The following is an 18,829-nucleotide window of genomic DNA, read 5'->3' as shown; positions in this document are numbered from 1 at the left end:
GTGGGAACCACACATGCGCAGATCCGTTCATCTACTTTGCATCTCACAAAGACAGTGTTTGGAACCAAAATCTCAAATTTGGACTCATCAGACAAAAGGACAGATTTCCCCGGTCTAATGTCCATTGCTCGTGTTCCTTGGCCCAAGCATGTCTCTTCTTCTTATTAGTGTCCTTTAGTAGTGGTTTCTTTGGAGCAATTTGACCTATGAAGGCCTGATGCACGCAGTCTCCTCTGAACAGTTGATGTTGAGATGTGTCTGTTACTTGAACTCTTTGTAGCATTTATTTGGACTGTAATTTCTGAGCTTGGTAACTCTGATTAACTTATCCTCTGCAGCAGATGTAACTCTGGGTCTTCCTTTCCTGTGGTGGTCCTCATGGGAGCCAGTTTCATCGTAGCGCTTGATGGTTTTTCTGACTGCACTTAAAGAAACGTTCAAAGTTCTAGAAATGTTCCGCATTGACTGACCTTCATGTCTTAAAGCAATGATGGACTGTCATTTCTCTTTGTTTATTTGAGCTGTTCTTGCCATAACATGGACTTGGTCTTTTCCCAAATAGGGCTATCTTCTGTATACCAACCCTACCTTGTCACAAAACAACTGATTGGCTCAAATGCATTAAGAAGAAAGCTGGTTAAGAGAATGCCAAGAGTATGCAAAGCTGTCATCAAGACAAATGGTGGCTTCTTTGAATAATTTAAAATATATTTAGACTTGTTTAACACTTCTTTTTGGTTACTACATAATTCCGTGTGTGTTATTTCATAGTTTTGATGTCTTCACTATTATTTAAAAAAGTAGAAAAGAGTAAAATAAAGATAAACCCTGGAATGAGTAGGTGTGTCCAAACCTTTGACTGGTACTGTACTTTGAACAAGGTTTCATGTTCAATTCATTGAAAATGAGACATGGCAATCTGCACAAAGGCATAAAGGCCATGTAAAAAAAAGGGATGAGCTTTTCTTAACAATCTACTTGAGAACCATTTTGGATTCAAGTAAAACTGTTGAGAGAGGTTTAGTGCTTTTATATTTAGTCATCTCAGCCCACCCAGTTCATATTCATTATATAGATAGGCACACTTTATCTTGTATGGTTTAGCATCCCAGATAAAGCGTAATATTTTTTGCTCATATGATTTGAAAAACAAATCGTCAGTAGGCAGTACCATAAGTAAGTGAGATGTAAGCATTTCACTGTAAGGTCTACACCTGTTGTACTCGAAGCATGTGACAAATACAATTTGATTTGAAGTGAGTAAACTGAGATATGACTAAGGAGTTAATTAGTGTCATTTTTCCATAAATTGACTGGTATTTACCTCCATGTTTGCAGGATCTTATCTGTTTTTACTCATTTTCAATTGAAATTCATTGTGGAGAGCTCATTTATATCTTTTGCGATATGAATACCATGTATGTCTACTTCACCGTCAGCCCATGTTATAGGTAAACTGCAGGGTTATGTAAAAGCTGTGTTTTTTCAAGATCCAATACGTAATATGGTATGCCTATCATGGTTAACTTTTCTAGCCTCTCTGGACTAAAACCTATCTAGATTTTCAATGAGACGCTGCAGGGATCCAGCTTGCAGATTTATTATGAAACATAACATGAGTCATCAGCATACATGGACACCTTTTCGTTTTTAAGCCTTCGATTTCAATCCTCTAATCCTCTGATTTTTAACAGCTGGCATTTTGATGGCCATAACGAATAGATATGGCGACAGTGGACACTCTTGTTTAACTCCTCCACAGTTCAAAACCTTTGGAGAAGTAGCCACTTTTACTATTTTACACCTGGGATTGTTGTACATTCATTTTAACCATTGAATAAGAGACTCACCGAAATTGGAAAAAGACTAGGCATTTATATTTAAAATCCAGTCTTACTTTATCGACAGCCTTTTCAAAACCCGCTATGAATACCAGGCCTGGCTTCTTAGGTGTTTCATGTTGTTCTATAATTTCTAGTAGTTGTTGTGCTCCAACGTATCGTCCATGTAAAAAAAACTGTCTGATCTGAATGAACAATACCTGGTAAACCATTTTTTATTCCGAGTGCTCTGTATTTCTCTAGTATTTTTGCATCTGAACATTGAAGTGTAAGATGCCTCCAGTTTTTTAATGGACTGGACCTTTTATATTTGTCATCTGGGTATTGTTTTAATAATAGTGAAATCAGACCTTCCTGCTGAGTCCCTGACAGACGACCATTTCTATGGGAGTAGTTAAAAACGCTATTAATGGAGCTTTGAGTATATATTTAAAAAAAAAAGGCTTGATAGACCTCTACCGATGCACTTATTAAGGAAGCTGGTGACTGTGTTAAACTCCTCGGTGTTATCGGATGAATGACAGCTACACATGTTTTTTTATCTGAAAACTATTTAGCTAATGATCTATGGTCTACAGCTTATCATGAGGTATTCTAACTCAGGTGAGCAAAACCTTGAGACTTCCTTAACATTAGCGATCGTGCACCAGGTGTTGTTAACAAAGAGACCCACACCTCATAGAAAAACCAGCTAGATGAAATTATATTATCATTGTCTTTTACTCGCCGACGTAATCGCGTCAAGGAGCCTGTTCGTTTGCCTCCCTTGTGCCGTCTCTTCCTCTTTTGAGTCCAGGGGATTAGGGCCTGGTCAGGAACAAGTAGTATGTCCACAGCTACCGACTCGTTGAGTGAGAAATCTTCATCCAAACCGAGGTTAGTGATCGCTGTTCTGATGTCCATAAGCTGTTTTTGGTCTTAGGAAATAATTGCGGAAATATTATGTAAAACAAAATCACAGAAAATAACAGAATTGGTCAGGAGCCCGTAAAACGGCAGCTATCTATTGCAGCTCCATCTTCATCCGCAGCATAATTATAACACATAATCCAAAGCATAATTATTAACCTGATCATGCTTAAAGAGATATTCAATGTCTGATTTGTTATTGTTACTCATCTACCAATCACAGGCTTTTGAAAAGGTCCCAGGTCTTTGTAGTTGAATCTGTGCTTGAAATTCAATAGACTGAGGGATCTTACAGAAGATTTATGTGTGGGGGGCAGAAGAAGAGGTAGTCATTCAAATATAATGTCACCTAAACAAAGGGGGTGAATACTTATACAATGACTGACTATATTTTAGTTATTTAGTCAGTATTAATTTGTTAACATTTGTAGAATTGTCTTTGCACTTAGAAAATATGGAGTATTTTTTTGTAGATCATTGACAATTTCTTTTGACAAATAAATCTATTTCAATCCCACTTTGTAATGCAACAAAATATGACAAAAATCCAAGGGGGGTGAATACTTTGGATGCCCACTGTATAAACCATGTAACACAACATCCGTAGCACATCCATGAAAACACAGCACAGTTTTCCAGTAGGATTTCCACAGGCCAGCAGGACCTAATGTGGCATCCATCTAAGCTGTTGACCGTATCCTCCATCCGTTTGGGAAGAGCTCCAGACAGCCTGGGGAGATGGGGCAAGGGAGGATGCCGGGGCGTGGGAAGGCACGAGGCAGCCTAGGTGGCACAGACATGGCTTCCTACACCCTGGTCGGCAGGCCTAGCTGGCGCCAGGCATGGAGCATTAAGCGCAGGCCGGGATAGGATTGGCCTCTCTGCTGCTTTTAGGCCAGGAGCATGCAGATACAAGTATGCTCCAGACACACAAGGCTGGACAACCATCTGACAGGGCTGAGCTTCCTTTGATAGAGCTTTGTTTTGATGGCCGTCCAGGGCTTTAGTCTAAATGGCTATCTTGAGGTGGAGTTTGTGAAAGCTGGGAGAATCTGGTAAAAATGAAGACCATTCCCTTGCTACCGCACACACACAAACAAAATCATGTTTTTGGGTAAGTGGCTGGACAAAGAGAGAAGCTGGAGTGGCATTGTGTATCCATCTGTGGAAAAATATCAATGCTCACTATTATTTATCTACTGCAAATTCTTCTGGTGGTCCTTCTGTAGCTCAGTTGGTAGAGCATGGCGCTTGTAACGCCAGGGTAGTGGGTTCGATTCCCGGGACCACCCATACGTAGAATGTATGCACACATGACTGTAAGTCGCTTTGGATAAAAGCGTCTGCTAAATGGCATATATTATTATATATTATTAATTAAATTATGAAATAAAAATGTTCAGAGAAATAAAACGTTCAATTTGACAGCCCCTCAAATGTCCTTTCAACTGTCATTTTTTTTAAATGTCCACTTCTGCCAAATATATCTACTGACATGAACAATGTTACTTCTTCTTCACTTTTATTTCAGGTTATAAATAATGAAAGACATACAGGTGAAGTCGGAAGTTTACATACACTTAGGTTGGAGTCATTAAAACTCGTTTTTCAACCACTCCACACATTTCTTGTTAACAAACTATAGTTTTGGCAAGTCGGTTAGGACATCTACTTTGTGCATGACACGTCATTTTTCCAACAATTATTCACAGATTATTTCTCTTATAATTCCCTGTATCACAATTCCAGTGAGTCAGAAGTTTACATCCACTAAGTTGACTGTGCCTTTAAACAGCTTGGAAAATTCCAGAAAATTATGTCATGGCTTTAGAAGCTTCTGTTAGGCTAATTGACATCATTTGAGTCAATTGGAGATGTACCTGTGGATGTATCTCAAGGCCTACCTTCAAACACAGTGCCTCTTTGCTTGACATCATGGGAAAATCAAAAGAAATCAGCCAAGACCCCAGAATTTTAATTGTAGACCTCCACAAGTCTGGTTCATCCTTGGGAGCAATTTACAAATGCCTGAAGGTACCACGTTTATCTGTACAAACAATAGTACATAAGTATAAACCCCAAGGGACCTCGCAGCCATCATACCACTCAGGAAGGAGACACGTTCTGTCTCCTAGAGATGAACGTACGTACGGTTTGCAACTTCACATTTGGACAAAGTTTGTACTTTTTGGAGAAATGTCCTCTGGTCTGATGAAACAAAAATCGAACTGTTTGGCCATAATGACAATTATGTTTGGAGGAAAAAAGGGGAGGCTTGCAAGCTGAAGAACACTATCCAAACCGTGAAGCACGGGGGTGGCAGCGTCATGTTGTGGGGAGGCGTTACTGCAGGAGGGACTGGTGCACTTCACAAAATAGATGGGATCATGAGGCAGGAAAATTATGTGGATATATTGAAGCAACATCTCAAAACATCAGTCAGGAAGTTAAAGCTTAGTCACAAATGGGTCTTCCAAATGGACAAAGACCCCAAGTGTAACGGATGTGAAACTGCTAGCTAGTTAGCGGTGGTGCGCGCTAAATAGCGTTTCAATCGGTGACGTCACTTGCTCTGAGACCTTGAAGTAGTGGTTCCCCTTGCTCTGCAAGGGCCGTGGCTTTTGTGGAGCGATTGGTAACGATGCTTTGTGGGTGACTGTTGTTGATGTGTGCAGAGGGTCCCTGGTTTGCGCCCGGGTATGGGCGAGGGGACGGTCTAAAGTTATACTGTTACATTGGTGCCGTGACCCGGATCACTGGTTGCTGCGGAAAAGGAGGAGGTCAAAAGGGGGGTGAGTGTAACGGATGTGAAACAGCTAGCTTAGTTAGCGGTGGTGCGCGCTAAATAGCGTTTCAATCGGTGACATCACTTGCTCTGAGACCTTGAAGTACTAGTTCCCCTTGATGTGTGTAGAAGGTCCCTGGTTCTAATTAAGTGTATGTAAACTTCTGACCCACTGTGAATGTGATGAAAGAAATAAAAGCTGAAATAATTTTCTCTCCTATTATTCTGACAATTCACATTCTTAAAATAAAGTGGTGACCCTAACTGACCTAAGACAGGGAATATTTACTAGGATTAAATGTCAGGAATTGTGAAAAAGTGTGTTTAAATGTGTTTGGCCAAGGGGGATGTAAACTCTGACTTTAACTGTACAGTTTTCACAGTTTTTCTTTCAGTCACATAGGCTATTATAGACACAGAAGCATAACAAAAGCATCCAGTCGATACTGACTGAATTGGGTGACACACCTGACTTTCTAAAAAAGAACACACACACACACACACACACACACACACACACACACACACACACACACACACACACACACACACACACACACACACACACACACACACACACACACACACACACACACACACACACACACACACACACACACACACACACACACACACACACACACACACCACATGTACTTTCACTATTCCAGGAGAAATACAAATCTTACTAAGTTTGAAATCATATTCAAAGAAAATAGAGACAAACATATGTGAAGTGAGTTGAATGAGTGCCCAGCCTGCCTTTCCAGTCCTATATGAGTCCAGTAGTAGCCTACAGCCAGAGCCAGAGAGAGAGAGAGAGAGAGACATCACACCATGGAGCTAATGTGAGAACACCAGAAAGACCTGAGACACAGTAGCCTCTACCATCAGACAAGCCGTGACTTGACACACATTTCTCAGTTCCTTACCTTTCTTACCCCTTCCTCAAACACTAGTTGTAGAATTTCGCAACTAGCTCATAAAGGCCTGTGGCCAACGGGAAGATAAGTCTTTGGCGTTTGCCTGTCTGTGAAAAGCAAAGAGAGCCCTTGACTTATGGAGGCCTATGCCATTCATTCTCACCATTTGGAATGGCAGGAACTCCATGGGAAAGATCCCAATGTGCTGTACGGATACTTTAAATGCCATAAAGAAAGGAAGGGGAGAAACTTGTGCCGAGTGCATGCAACATCTGCCCTCCTGTGTGTGTCTGTCTGCCTGTCTGTGTGCGTGCGTGTGTGTGTGTGTACGTGCTACTGCCAGAGAGCACTTATAGCTGTCAGCACTTTACCTCCCACTGTTAACATCTGCTATGCTTAACGTTGCCATGTAACTCGGTGGTACATCAGATGCAGGCTAATAGAATCAAGTGATCCCACGCTGCCAACCCTTATCACGTTACACGCACACATTTCATTATGACGCAACAAGCTGATTTGTTAGATGAATATCAATCAAGAGTAAAGCTTGAGGTTGGCGGAAAGCATAAACATACTGCTGCCGTATGGCTTGGATCTGTTCTTGTAAGTAATCTACTTAAATCCTTGTTTTTATTACGTCACATTAATAATCAATTAGTAACTAATAGCGTGTAACAAGAGTTAGCTACACTTTATGGACAATTCCTCGTGTATATCATTTGGGACATTCAATTCTTGTTGCTGAAATTGTCCACTATTAAATGTTTTCTTGAGGCTTTTTGATAATAACTTTTCACTTCAATGTGTGCACATGACAGATTATAGCTACCACTTCAGATTTTCAGGTGCTGACTTTGAACAATGTCAAATTATCTGTCATACTTTTAGCAGTAATGAACTGCCTAGTAGACCAAGACACAAGATCCATCTCTGTTATAATGTAAATGAAAAAAAGAGGTCTGTTTCTAAGTGAGTGTGTCTGGGAGTGTGAATGGCCCGGACAGAGGAACAATGACAGCTGTCTGTCTGTCTCTGTCAGGACCTGACATACATCCAACATGCAGGGTCGCTGGACTACCTACAATTACCCCCATTGACGTTTGTTCAAAATCAATAAAAATGATCTTGGAGTCCATACGCCTTTTGGCAGCTCGATCTTGTGGCGTCTTCTTTAGAATATAGAGGCCATACTGTACAATGGAGTAGCCAGGCGCATGTAATTTGTCAGGCTAATCTCCAGCACTCTTACATTGATTTTCCCCCCTCTTCTGACTCCTTAGCCTCTAGTCATTATGAACACATTATGAACATCTTAATCATACAGTGTGTTAATGCACGGGTCACAATAACCTCCATTTTTTTTGCCCTCCGGTAATTTCAGGATTTCTTTGGATTTTCTACTGAAATCCATTTTCAGGTCATTGTCCTTTTACTTTGGAAAATGGAAAATGTAGAGTTGGGCAAATGTTGGACTAACCCTTTTCTGAACAGAATATAAATGTATGTACAACCTCTTCTTCTCGCTCCTCGACTCGATTATGTTTAATAAACTGTATGTTTGATATGATCATACTCAAGTATTCTCTTCAAATGTATTTTTTATATTCCATTAGAGGAAATATTGTTATTCTGTTATTTTAATGACTTCATCATTTGTATAATAATCATAGTTGTCGAACCCTATGGAATTCTACTAAAATGATTTATATGGCCTTTAGTATAGTCAACCTGAGAACGCCTGACATCGAAACACTGTTTCAGCGCTAATACACAAAGCTAATTTCTCCATCTAACAAAGGTACTGTACACAGTCCTGAATAAGGTATGCCATTCTAAGAAGCTTGCTGGCTACCTCATGCCTAGATGATTAACTATAATATCCACGATGGATATAACCCTTCTCCTAGCATTAATCCGATTGAGAGAATACTCTAGATGGTGGTGATGATAATGTTGTTGGTTTGTCTTTGGATTACAATCCACTCCAGATCAGAGTCACATGTTAAGTAGGTTCTCTCTATACAGTAGCTGGTACGACACATAACATCTGTTATACGTATGCCATTCATGACAATGGTTCTCACAGAGCATGACAACATGCCACAGCGCTAAGCCTATTACTTTATGCACCTTCCCAGTTGTCTCCTCAAAATGCCACATACCTATAGGGGTTGCTGTCACTATCAGGAACCTTCTAAATAATCCAAGCATATCCTGCGCTATCACAAGCAGCACACTCTTTGAATCTGTATTTTTGTGTTGTTTGCCAAAAGTATCGTTTACACCAAAGCTCTTGAAAAACAACAACTCTTGTGGCATGTGTGTAAACCCACTCTCTTAAAGGCTTTAATCCTCATGTGCTTATCTGCTCCAGTCAAATGTATTTCTTATCGAAGAGAGTGAGGGGAGCCTTCTGACAATACTGCTGTTATCAAATGTCTTCAGCCGAGTCCCTGTGTCATTCAGCAGTCAGATGGTCTCCAGTTTGATTGATGGATGGGCTTCCCAACAAATAAACTGGGGATCAACAGCTTTGCGCCTCTCTCCCCATCGGAGACCCGAGTGAAACATTCCTCCTTAACAAAGGCGGGATTACGGATGCATTAGCTCTCCATCGACCACGGCCTCCTGCTCCTGTCAATACTTTGCACATAATAACCTGAAGCAACGATAAGGAAACAAAAGGCAGGCGAGATAGGAGCCGGATGGGAAAATAAATCAATGAGAGTGAGGGAAAGTTTTTTCAAAGACACACTGTCAGGCCTGGGGAATCATTTTTCGGACGTTACGGTGGGATAATGCCCCCTGACATGAGGACAATGAGCCCTCCAGGCCCATCAGGGGACTGCCGGTTTGTCGTCGGCTGGCCTCGATAGCACCAGGAAGATAAGAGGGACAGGGAACGGTCAGGGAGATTCCTCTCAGCCCCACTCACAGGGACACAACACACAGGACTGTGCTGGACCCTCAGCCCTGTGGCATCCTCAATGCTCCTTATGTTAGTCTCTACCAATATGCAACATGTCTTTTAATTCATCACTGGTGCACTAAGAGAGCAGAGCACACATAGCTCCGCAGAGGCTCCTCCTGAGTGTCTATCTGAACATATCAAGGTTACATTCACATTTCCTATAGCCACTCCTGATCAGGTTCACGTCATCTCTGATAGGCTCAAGGTCATTAATATGATTTACGACTCTATACGGCACATTTCTGGAATAGTATGAAGCTTTTCCATTTACCAACCCTGAGCAGCTACTGGAAGTGTATAAGGACCATCTCCATAAAACTGTATTCAGTGACAAAGAAACACTATGGAGGATTTATTGGTTCACATATTTGGGTTATAGTACTAATGACTGGACGAGAAGAAGTCAGGGTAATTGTTTTCCCCCCACTAATTAATTTCCTTCCTGTTTCACTAACCCATCATATGTCTGGGGTTTGGAGGTGCAAGTAATAAAGAAAGAAAGAAAGAAAGAAAGAAAGAAAGAAAGAAAGAAAGAAAGAAAGAAAGAAAGAAAGAAAGAAAGAAAGAAAGAAAGAAAGAAAGAAAGAAAGAAAGAAAGAAAGAAAGAGAACTCAGGCTGTGGAAAATGTATGAGAAATGAGGAAAGATGGCTATGCATGTTCTGTCTGCAGAGGGCTGTCACACAAAGACACAATAAACCCTCGGAACAAACAGGCACTTAAAAACATAGCCCAGAAACAGTGAGCAAATTCAATTATAGAAGTAATTAGAAGATATAGGGCAAGGCTGCCTTTTGGGACTGTGCCAGAAAACATGAATTAATAGGAGTGAATAGGAGGAGGCTGTGCTAGTAATTAAGAGGCAATCACCTATGTCAATGAATACCTTAAAGAAAACACAGGATGGAAACTATGAATTCAGTGATCAAAAATATTTTAAAGATGACTGATACAGCAAATTCATTTTAAAAGACTAATTTCTGGAAAGATAGCAAGACAATTGCACATAATGTGCTCCTTCTGGCATTTATATTGCTAATTAAATTTTGATAATTTGCAGAGACATTTTTGAATTATCTGTTAAACAGCAAAGGCAGCATTTGGCAAGTGTTGTCTGTACTGTTTAGCAGTGCTTACAATACCAGCACTGGCAGAGATCATATACAAGCCCGTCTTCAAACTGAAACCATTCAAAGCAAACTGGGAAAAAAAAGTACATTTTCACTTCAACTTCTCTTGTCATTCATGGGTGCCTCCTCCTAATGAGACAATAGCAGCAATTAAATGACCAGATAAGAATAAAACAAAACCAAAATGACTTTGCTGATTTACCTCGCATGGGGGAAGCTATCATTTCTACCTGATACATTTTGTATAAGCACACACTGCTTTTGTAAACTCATTGACAAAATCCCCAAGATTTAAAAAAAAATGCGAGTTCCTTAAAGAGGTAACAGAAAGAGGAAAATAAATAGTTGCAGATTAAACGAGTGTTGGAGTTGCTAAACAACAAGCCACATTACACTGTGTACCCTATGCAGAGTATATTGTCAACATAATGGTATTCCTCTCGTCCAATGGTTCTCAATTATTGATCATCCAGTTCTAAATAATGATATGTGAGACTCTGTACACTGTTGGAACACCTCTGGTAAGACTTGGTTCACACAGAGAGTTGGATAATTGCTATAGACTGAGAAGCTCAACTTTGAGCTCTATTAATTCGTAAGCACATGATACTGGAGCACATAAACAGAGCGATAACACCTAGCAATGAAGCACCAAAGTGCTCCTCATACCCTGAGTAGAAATCATTTAAGATCAAGCTGTAGTCTTATCATTTTCAACATATCTATATTTTGAAGGAAGTTAAATGGGGACCAAGCAAGATGCTCCAATGAGATTAATTTTAAGTTCAAGATCTTTAAAGAGGATTAGCCTTTCTTTTGTCAAATAGGACATTTCCATACACAAAATGTACATATTCATACACGTTAGCATTTAGAGCCACTTTATGACTGATGAGAGAGAAATTCCACTTAATATTATCAACAGTGACGATCTTGGGCTATAAAAGCCCAATAGCCTGAAGGGGATGGATAACGCCAACATGCTTTCAAATTGAAATGGGGAACTAGTCCTGTATTTACAGCAAAAGTACAGCCGAGTGTGAAAAGTGGATGGACATAGACTGGAGTTCAGAGTTCATCATCATCGCCTAGAGCTGCCTGCTGAAAGACCAATTATCACTTAAATGGAGTTTAAGCCAAAGATGGACTATCATGATCAACATTCTATATTCCTATCGCTCTGAACCAAAGACCCAAAACAAACTTAACTGGAAATGTGATTAGTGTTTAAAGTATCCAAATCATTAATGATCAAACAAGGCACTTTGTTTTAGCACGGTCATGTGAGGCAGAGATTATACATGTGATCTGGGGGCTTAAACAATTTAGTCAATTATGAACGTTATCTAAAATGCTTTAATTTCCTATTCAGCCCTTCCATAGGAGTGTCATTTTGTCAATGATGCGTGATTAAACCCAGATTGCAACAACATGCAATCGGTCACATCTGGTGGCAGGGAGACCTGAGATCTTAACGAAGGAACAAGGGAGAATTCAAACTTTCCCTCTTCAGCCTTGGCATCCGATTAACACCAGGCTTTGGTGGGATGCCAGCGATGGAGCCATCTGTGTCCCTTAACCCTCAAGATGGCAGATGTAGAAGCAGATTGATTTTTGATTCAGCTGCATACACAATGAACATCAAGTGTGAGCTGTGACTTGCTACCGTTTCCTGTCATTTTCTGCCAATTTAAATGAAGCTATCGATGCGCAATAAATCACATCTGTACCCAAATTAAATCACTTTCACTCTATACAGGAGGGAGAATTTACCTACAATAGAGACTAGGGTAATTACTTATCCGGATAGGTAATGTTACAAAAACGTTTTCTGTATAATTTTATCCAAACTAGCCATCAAGCGATATAACTTCGTATTGATCTCATGCTATGGTTTTATGTGATATCAGGTGGAACCACATCAGAGGTAAGGGTGTATGGGTGGAGTTCCTCTCCAGGTCCTCTAGCTTGGCCAGCAGGTCCCTGGCCTGTCCTGCAAGATGACATCATAGCTAAAGGACTGTTTAAGCGGAGATGCATGCTGTTGGGCCTCCGTGATGCACCACAGATCTCCACCAGGGCACTCCCCATCCCAATCCTTTCTACTGATTACTGGTCTTCTCCACGGTCAGGTGGCCAGTCTCAGAGTAAATTGCAGTCTCCCCTTTGCCTTTTCTTTTGTAATACTGAGCTCCATATCTTAGCCCCTGCCTGCGCCTCACCGACTTCCATTCTATATCCAAATGACCGTGTTTTTGTGGTGGTAATGGCTCTCATTTTCTCAGCGCCCCGTGGTGGCTTCACTTTTCATCAGTCTGTGAGTGGTGGAGATTCCTCTGGCCCCAGAGAGAGGTCTGGGGGTGGGATAGTGTGCTCTGTGGGCTAATAAGTCTCTTCTCAACTCTGTAACCCATCTTCTCCACCTCACACATCAGCATACAGCCAATGACACCTACCACCCCCGAGGTTTCTATCAGAGATAGTGACAGACACAGCAGAGGTCTTCGTCACCTTTCCAATCCAAAACAGACCCAGCTGCAGTTCCACTAACATGGTTCAGTGACTGTCTTAATATCATCCAAATTAGCAGTTATGACGTAGTGTAACAGAATGACATAATAACATATTTCATTGCATGGGGTGAACTGCAAACATGCTGAATATCTTATTCACTAATGTCTCTCCCACCATGGGAAAGATCTGACCCATCTGAAATGTACCCAAATTACATCAGAAGTTGAACATTAAAAACCCATACATCTTTATTTTGAGACAGTCCAGCCCTTTGTGATGTGAGCAGCACAGTCACCCTTTTCCCATGCGGGAGAGGAGAAGTGTCCTGCCTGCTGTTGACCTCCAGTCTCTGGGAACACCCTGCAAGCTGGGTCTGCCTGCCTGTCATCCATCCCCTGGGGACAAGCCAGCACTTCCAGGCTGCCTCTGGACACTCCAGGAATCTCTGTCATCCAACATACAGCCTAGCACACCCACAGACACACAAAGACAGACATAGACTCTCTCTCACACACAAACACACACATTCATGTGCGCGGGCAAAGCACACAAACACACACCTCACTGTGTGTTTGACTTTCTGCATATTGAAAGATTCACACTGACAATAAAATCCCACATTTCAATCGTCAGTGTTATCTCAGTACAGTTAGCGGCAGACCAAATCTGCTATTCAAAAAGTATTATTGTTCATCTAACTGGCCATTTGATTTCCCTCTAATCCTATTTCCCTTATATCCCTTCTTTGAACAGGGAACATTTTCAAGTACTGACCAACATGCAAGCAGAATTCCTATGACACCCACTGAGCTGCTGGGCCTGGCTGGGCCTGGCTGGCTGGGCCTGCAGGTCTGCCACATACAGATCATGCCTAAACACTCTACCGGGAAAAGCAATCCCCTCTCATTTCAGCACTGACATCCCCAGCATGAACTGGAAACTGGAAAGTAGTCCAAACTGAGGAAAAGTTAGATAGGGCTTATCTGATTTGAATTAACTCTGACTAGATTTACTACAGTCACCTGTATTTGTTTTCAAACTAAACATTGAAAAAAAAAAAAAAAACTTTTTTAAAATTTCAATTGCACAAATTATTTTGACTGTTTACGCAGCTAGCTACTTTCCATCCTGAAAATCCTGAACGCGATTCGCTGTTCTGAAACAGGCGTAGATCAGACATCACACGAGCATGGCGCTTCATGTGGAGAGGCTACTGTGGTTCTCTTTGTGGACTGAGGAGGAAAAGAGGCTTAGTTCCTCCTATGCTAATGTAGAGTAAATTCCTTGTTGAGATGTGGCGCCTGCGGAAGCTGCCGATGGCCGGTGTGAGCTAGGGTCAGGGCCGCTGCAGGAGATTAGGTTCTCTCTCCGCCTGTCCAGAGAGGGAGAGGAGCGCGGCGCAATGAGGGGGATTTGCGCTCTCAACCCTGAGGATAGATGTTCACATCACAAAAAGCCCCACCGCAAATTGCACGTATTGAATAGCTAATTTGGCAGTCTCAGTTCAGAGGGGCTTGAGAGGAGAGAAGAGTGTGAGGAGGATGAACACAAAGCTGCAGAAAACAAAAGGAAGCAGCTCCTGCGAGGTTAGGCCTGGATGAGGAGAGCTGCGCCCGGCACGGCAAGAGGAGGGGAAGGAGAGGAGAGGGTGGGCTGGGGGGCTTCCTGGATGAGGGGCATGCCGGCAGCACACAGAGCATTAGTGAGCCTGCTCAGCCTGCACTCATTGTTTTCTGACTGGCTGCTACCTTCATTAGCACTGGAGTAGCTAGTCAGCTGTAGAGCAGAGCACAACTAACGAGGACAAACAGTCAGTCATTAGTGTGTCACTCTCACTACATCATCATCAAGTTACTCACACCACTTAACTTTTTGGTTTGATATTAGAGTTTGCGTGCAACTCAGGTAAACAAATACCTGAGAATATTTTCAGATTTCTTAACAAAACCCAATGGTGATTAAAACTATAAATTGTCTCATTTCTATACCAGCTGGGGAAGAGTTGCTTGCTACTTCGGCATAAATGACTACAAATAATGCATAAAATGAAGTATTTTTCATTTCACAAGACCTTTGAAGGCTAGGCATGTACACAAGTTGTTTTGAAATCTAATTGCAAATCAACTCAATTCTGTGATCAAAGTGAATTTGTAACATGTTAAAGCTGATCAAAAGCACTACTGACATTTTGAATAAGAAAATAGCAGAATAGAAAGAGTCCTAAGCTCCAAAACCTAAGAAAAGAATGCCACTAGAGATTCTGGGTTCGAGTCCATGCTCTGTCACAGCCAGCCAGGACCGGACGGCCCACAATTGGCCCAGCATCGTCCGGGTTAGTGGAGGGTTTGGCTGGCAGGGATGTCCTTGTCCGATTGCACACTAACGTCTCCTGTGGCAGGCCAGGTGCAGTGCATGCTGACACGGTCACCAGGTGTACAGTGTTTCCTCTGACACTTTGGTGTGGCTGGCTTCTGGGTTAAGTGGGCAGTGTGGCTTGGTTGGGTTATGTTTCGGAGGATGCACGCCTCTCCCGAGTCCGTACGGGAATTGCAGCGATGAGACAAGACCGTAACTACCAATTGGATACCATGAAAAAGGGGTATAAAAATCTATAATAAAGTTTTTACAAAACAATTACTGCAACAAAAGCAAAATAGTAAATACAGAATACATAATAATATTATTTGAGGCAAGTATATTTGTATAATATGCCACAGAGTTCATCTACAGTGTATTATGCTTATCAATTCAGTGAATCTGTTTAAAATGATATATTATATTGTCTTTCTTCTTTGATTGGAAATCCTTTAAAGGATAGTTTGGGATTTTGGCAAAAAAATAAATAATAATCTGTGTCAACTATGAAGGAAGTTAGAGGTAGTTTCGCGAGCCATTGCTAACTAGCATTAACATAATGACAAAGTCTAAAGGAAAAGCTAGCATTCTAGCTGTTCCCATAGACTTCCAGTCATTATGCTAACACTAGTTAGCATTTGTGCTACTGCCAGTTAGCAACTTCCTTCCAACTGCACACAGATACTTAAAAATGGTAGATGCTTTTTAGAGTGGAAAAGTTTGAGTGAATGGAGCTGTTGCCAGAAGCTATATCTTCTCATAACTACTCATCTCCCTCCACTTCACTCACTACACCCACCAGCCCCCAACACCAACTTAATGTTCATGCTAAAACACCAGGCATGGAAACAGATGTGCTTTTTGGACCAAAACATACTTGGAACATAAAGAGAGCCCATCCACTGTCCGCCAGGCTTTCCATCACTGGACCACATTAACATCTATTTCTTTTTAACAATGTCACTTTCTTGCACAGCCGACAACTTGGCCTTTTGTTAGGGTGTACTCTTACTGAGTGCACGTAATGGCTGAAATGGATGATGAAGAGACCGAGGGAGGAAAAAAATACACACATACACAAAGGAGTCCTAAGAAAGGAGCCCTGTAATGTGGTACTCTGCTGCTCAGACCTGTAGGGGTAGGAGGCAGCATCTTTACGGTGTATCCAAGCAGCACTAAAATCCACTGTCCGTGCCCAATCAGGACCATTTTTTCTAGCCGCAAGGGCTCCTGCATCCCTGCCTTTACACTACACAGAAAACCCTTTGTACTAATTGATGGATTGTACCAGATTTTCTAGTTCAGTTCCACCCTATAATTGTCTGACAATGATGGGCAAGGATGGGGAAAACTTCAGGCTCCAGTGCTGTGCGGGGCCGTGGATAGAAAATGACTCAAGTAAGTGTGTGTCGGTGTGTGCGTGTGGTATGTGTTTGTGTTGAGAGGGGGGTGGGGGTTAAGCCAACCAAAACGGTCTCAGTCCCCCCTTCAACTCCTTGTTTCCGTGGAAGCCAACCTCAAGCAGCCCGAAGCCACTGAAGCGCACTCTCCAGTGAGCACGGCCGAGAGGAGAGCCAAGCCTCCCTTCTATCCTTCTATCCCACCACCCTACATCAAACACACATCCTCCTTGCATCTCTCCTCCACCCACCCACACACCACCATTTAGAAAGACCTGCTTACAAAGTAATACTCCCAATCCTCTCACATAATTAACTTGGCTGGGATTAGAAAAACACTAATAACTGACAATATGTACATCAGTTACACAAAAACATTACACAAAACCAGTAATAACTGCATAATATAATACAAAAAAAATTGAATATTAATTTGAGAAATAATACTACAGGCATTCCGAGGTACTGCAATTCTAAGTCTCTATTTTACTTCAACAAATGATTTTAAGCTGCTCGTTAAATTAGACATTCCCTCATGTCATCTAAGTGAGAAGTGGCCCACCCCCATTCAGACAGGCTGGCTATGGCCTGTCACTCTGCACACTAGCGGCTGAAGAAAGGAGAAATAAATCAACTTTTGACTGGAATGAATGTGCACATTTCAGCGAGAGACGTAACTCTTTTACATTTGGGCTGATGCAGGTGCCAAATGGAAAAAGGTACCATCATAGACCAGCCCCGTCGCCCTCACCCCCTCCAGGTGCTATTCTAGTCTACAAACAGCAGCGAAGTAAGAGAGAGATCACATAACAAAGACACCTTGCCTGCCACGAGCTGCTCTTGCCCCACTCTGCCCAGACCTGCACCACCTCAGGAGGTATGGTTATTGTTCATCTGCATTCCAAATCAAAACAGCCAGCATGCTCGTCTTTAGTCGTTCCACACACTCAATGACTACATTTGCACCTGAGAACAAATTTCCTCACAAGGCCAAAGAACCAGAAAGAAAGAGGGAGGGAAAGGCAGAGACAGGGGGAAGGAGAGAAGGAAACACAGCATACTGTAGCTTGACAAGAGGAGAAACAGCCGTGTAGTAGCAGTCAGCAGACAGCTTACCTTTCCCCCTCACTGCTCTAAGGGCCTAGACCTGCACATCCATGGTTCTCTCCCCATGAGCCCATATCGAATGAAGCAGGGCCGCCTCATGACTCCCACAGCCCGGCAGCCCAGCGCTTTAGCAACTAGAAGAGCACAAGACTAAAATGTCTTCCCCTCTGCCTCAGCCTGCCTTTAGTGCAAGGGGAGCTAGGAATGCACTGGCTATAGACTTTTGTCCAAGCTGTAGGTCTTTTTTAGTGAGGCAAGATTAGTTCATACAAAACTCAACAATACAGCACTGAAACTCATTGTTGATATTCAACATTTTTCACATAGCGGAACAGAATAGACAATACGGTAGCTAGGAAACCATGGGCTGGATTACAAGCTGATGATATCTCATCCTTTCGCAGGCCTGTAATCCTTTTCATTGAGCAGCGGACAGAGCAGACGTAAACCAAAATCAATATTGGTGGAACTGGCCTGGGGGTGAGGGGGGTGTCAGGATGTTTTCACATTGCCGCACGCTTCACAATCATTTGGGGGGGGGGGGGGGGGTTCAGACCAGACAGGCTTTATATTACAGATATGCTCCACTTGGAGATAGCCCTGAAGAGACACTTCCACGTAAGCCATTCTCAGCTCTCTTTCAAAAATGATGACTATCATTAAATACTGTACTGCTATAGAAACGTGTGCTTGTTACAGTTCAACATAACAAATCAGTGTGTAAAATTGTGCCCTTCACTAAAACATTTTTACAACACAAACAATGTGTTTTTATGTGAAATATATTTCAGACAAATACAGAAACACTGGCATGCACATGCATTTGAATTGTAATATCATTGAGCAAATATAATAAACTAAATGTGCACATGCATTTAAGCAATAAACCAAATGC

The 18,829-nt window shown here is 41.9% G+C and overlaps 1 long non-coding RNA gene across 1 annotated transcript in view; it reads right to left on the bottom strand.

Annotated features, from left to right (window-relative positions):
* Nucleotides 1-18,108, bottom strand: part of LOC124037757 — a 54,730-nt gene extending 36,622 nt beyond the window's left edge. Inside the window, exon 1 of the long non-coding RNA XR_006839227.1 lies at nt 17,944-18,108. This is a non-coding gene — a long non-coding RNA (uncharacterized LOC124037757). The remainder of the gene's footprint in view (nt 1-17,943) is intronic.
* Nucleotides 18,109-18,829: the final 721 nt, after the last annotated feature.

The sequence above is a fragment of the Oncorhynchus gorbuscha genome, linkage group LG06 (genome assembly GCF_021184085.1).
Source record: "Oncorhynchus gorbuscha isolate QuinsamMale2020 ecotype Even-year linkage group LG06, OgorEven_v1.0, whole genome shotgun sequence".
Taxonomy (NCBI): domain Eukaryota; kingdom Metazoa; phylum Chordata; class Actinopteri; order Salmoniformes; family Salmonidae; genus Oncorhynchus; species Oncorhynchus gorbuscha.
The sequence above is the reverse complement of the archived record's forward strand: the minus strand, read 5'-3'. Positions and strand labels throughout refer to the sequence as shown.